The following is a 3771-nucleotide window of genomic DNA, read 5'->3' as shown; positions in this document are numbered from 1 at the left end:
CTCCAACAACATGTCTGCCTTGCATGCCACATCCTTCCTGCCATGATGATAATGGAGTAAAGCTCTGAACAATAAGGCTGCCCTAGTGAAACATTTTCATTTATAAGTGTTGCCATGGTCATGGTGTCTCTTCACAGCAGTAAAGCCCCAACCAAGACAATAATGTTAAGCAGTATAAGACAGTCTCAAAGAGACAAATATTACACACACGTTTCCTCTCATGTGGAATGTAGATTTAGATTATGCATGTGTGTATGTGTGTATGTATATATGCATGTATGTATGTATATCACATGAGAAAAACAACTATGAGAGGGAAAAATGAAGGAAAGGAAGAAAATGAGAGAGAAATTGCATGTGTGTGATATGAAAGCAGAAGGGGCCATTTTGGAAAAGAATAGGACCAGCAATGGGGGGGGGTGAGAAATGGTGTAGGGAGATGGGAAGATGATATGTGGGAAGGGGATGGGGCCTTGTGGGAGAGAGGTTGGAAGATAATATGTGGGAAAGGGAAAGGAGATGGTGTATGAGGGAGGGATGATGGATAGTATGACAGATAGGATGGAAGATGGTATATAGGGAAGGAATGGGGTGATGGTATATGACAAGGTGGTGGTAGGGATTGTGTGGAAGAGGGAATTGGGATAACATGTAGGGAAGTGATGGGACATACTATATATGGGTAAGCAATAGATGATATTATGGTTGGATGGAATGGGCACTTGTGTTGGGCATGAATAAAGAACAAAGTACAATGGGAGCTGCGCATGAATATGCCAGTGTCAAGTTGAAATCTATTATTCTATGTACCTACTAAGTATCTTAGCTAGGATTTCTGCTGCTGCAATAAAACATCATGACCAAAAACAACTTGTGGTTGAAAGGGTTTATTTCATCTTACAATCCTCAGTCACACTCTTATCACTGAGGAAAGTCAGGCAGGAACTCAAGGTGGGAACCTGGAACTAGAGTCTGAAGTGGAAGCCATGGAGGAATGCTACTTACTGGCATGCTCAGTCTGCTTTCTCATACCCTTTAGGCCCACTTGGCCATGGGTGCCACCATGCACAGTGACCTGGATCTCTGTACACCAGTCACTAAGATCTTGGACAGCACTTCCTCAGTTGTTCCTCTTCTCAGATAACTCTTGCCTGCATCATGTTGGCAGAAATATACAATGAGGACATTAGAGAAATCAACACAATTAGTACTACTAATGAAAGTGAATAATAGCTAAATAGATAGTAGATCTGTTTAAATACACCTGTGCAGTGCTCGGCACTGAGGTCAGTGTGCCTGACATACTTGTTTTTGTTTTCTTGGTGTTGGGGGCGCTCAAGGTCCCCCAAACCACCACCCTGAAGCTTCTACTTTGCTGTCACCCTGAAACATTTCTGGAATGTAAAACCAGAAGTGGCATTTCCCATCTGATTGTAGGGCATGTTTCCTGTCTCTGCATTACCTCACCCTGCCTACCTCTCTTGGTGTTGGGCTTATGATCAGAGCCAGACCCTCTAGGTTTCGCTTTAGTTCTGTCCCCAGCCATCTAAACTTCTGGCCCTATAGCATCTGTAGGTACTGTGGAAGAATGACAGCTTTTTTTTTCCATATTTCTTATCACAGTGCGGGCATAGTAACAACTGTCCATCATTAGTAACAATATGATAGATAATTGTGAGATCTGGAGAGACTGTTATGTGTGAAACCAAGACACAGTTTGTCCTCACGTCTGCAGAGGCTAAGACAAGCATGGAAGGGGATGATAATGTATGCTGTGGGGCCTGCACAGTATTTCTTGTGGCAGAAGCATGGTGGGAACAAGTGTTCTTATCTTGCACAGCAGGCCATTCATCACAGTATCTCTTTGCATTTTCTAAAAGGGTATGGTTGGGGACACTGCATTTCACTTATGAGTGCTAGTCTCTGAAGAGAAAAGGAAAGCTGAATTTATTCCTTGTTTAGTGTCAGCTCACTTAGCATGTCTACAGGTCAGAGAGTAAATTCACAGCACAGAGAGATGCTTCTGTCCCTTTGTCTGTGCAGACTGTGTCTGGGACTCACTTCTCCTTCGGATAGTCATCATCCAGCTCATGAAGTGCTTTGGGAATACTGTGATTGAGGTAATAAAACCCATGTTCCATGCAAGGAAAGGAGATAGGCTGTGTAACTCCCATGGTGATGGTTCCAGGCAACCTCTCTGAAGTTACATTTGTGTAGACATACCTCAAGACACCTTCAGAAACTGCACTTAAGTTTCTTTTGGAGCCTTAAATGATGTACACAGATCAATACCCATGAGTCTGATGGATACCTGGGATGGCAGCATCCAAGGGTGAGTCCTTCACAGTAGGGTCATGGAGGAATTTTTGGTTCATCACTTAGTGGCTCTTCCTACAGTCTCCAGTCAACAAGGTCAGAAAAATCTGTGTTTCTCCATGGTTGTGATAGAAGTTGATGACTGGCCATGTCAAGTGTCAGTAGTGGATATGAATACTCATTATTTAAATGCATGGTGTGACCACGATTTCATTATATGCACATACTCAGGGGAAGCTCCATTGAAGTCTATTTCTTGAATATTTAAAGTCAAGACAATTCCTTCATATTAATTAAGGACAATGTTTCTTTATAAAGGCTGCATTTGTGAGCCAACTTTTGAGATTATTTGATGAAATTCCATTGTGAATTATTTTGCTGCAAAGCCTGATTAAACTCTGTTAGATAGGTTTGTTATTGTTCACTATTGATATTGTAGCCCAGGAGCTAAAGACAAAGCCACTGTTTGGTTGAGTACACTCCCTCTCTGATGCCTACTTGGCTATCCTTTGATGCCCACAACTCTTAGCCTTTCCACAGAGGTAGGATTCAGGGCTGGACTCCATGGCCCCTGTGCACCCACATCTCTGACTTCTACACACGCGAGTGAAATGCAACCGAACATTCTTCTTTGGACACAGCCAATCACTCTTGCTTATACGATGCTGTCTCCAAAGGCCTCTTCTGCAATCTTAATCTCCAGTAGTCAACATTGTTTCTGAGAGATAGCCTAGTAATACTTAATCACATTCATTGTGTTTTGCTGTGCGGCGTTAGCCACTCCACGCTCTGTTCCGGGTAGATTTCTGGGCCTTTTCATTCTTTCTTGTGGCTTTGTGAATGCTTCTTCTGGAATCTTCCACTGAGCTTTGTGAATGCTTCTTCTGGAATCTTCCACTGAGTTTCCTTTCCTCTCTTACTTTTCTTTCTTATCTTTAACAAAGGGATTTATTTATTCATTTTACATGTATGTGAGAGTGATTGTAAGTGAATGTACAATGTAATGTATGCATACAGAGATCAAGAGGAGCATGCTGCATCCTCTGGAACTCTAGTTACAGATGGTTGTGAGCCACCATGTGTGTGCCTTTAATTTCACTTTGTGACTGCAACTTTTATTAGCATAGGCCCTAGCCTGTAAATAAAATTTAACACCTTAAGTGCTTGAATTGGCTACATGTTTGTTGTTAGTTTGTGCTAAAGTCCATCCCAGTTAGACATGCTCATGTGCCCCTACCTGTCCATCCCAGTTAGACATGCTCATGTGCCCCTACCTGTCCATCCCAGTTAGACATGCTCATGTGCCCCTACCTGTGTCTTGGGGATTCAAGATCTTCTACCTTTTGATAGCATCCTCTGAAACACAGGATCAGCCCATGGTGACTTGGAGAGGGTTTCAGGTCAGGCCTAGAAATCATACATATGGCTTTCATCTGCAATCTATTAGCATGAACT

Source organism: Mastomys coucha, unplaced genomic scaffold (genome assembly GCF_008632895.1).
Source record: "Mastomys coucha isolate ucsf_1 unplaced genomic scaffold, UCSF_Mcou_1 pScaffold22, whole genome shotgun sequence".
Classification (NCBI taxonomy): domain Eukaryota; kingdom Metazoa; phylum Chordata; class Mammalia; order Rodentia; family Muridae; genus Mastomys; species Mastomys coucha.
This window is presented reverse-complemented; position numbering follows the sequence as displayed.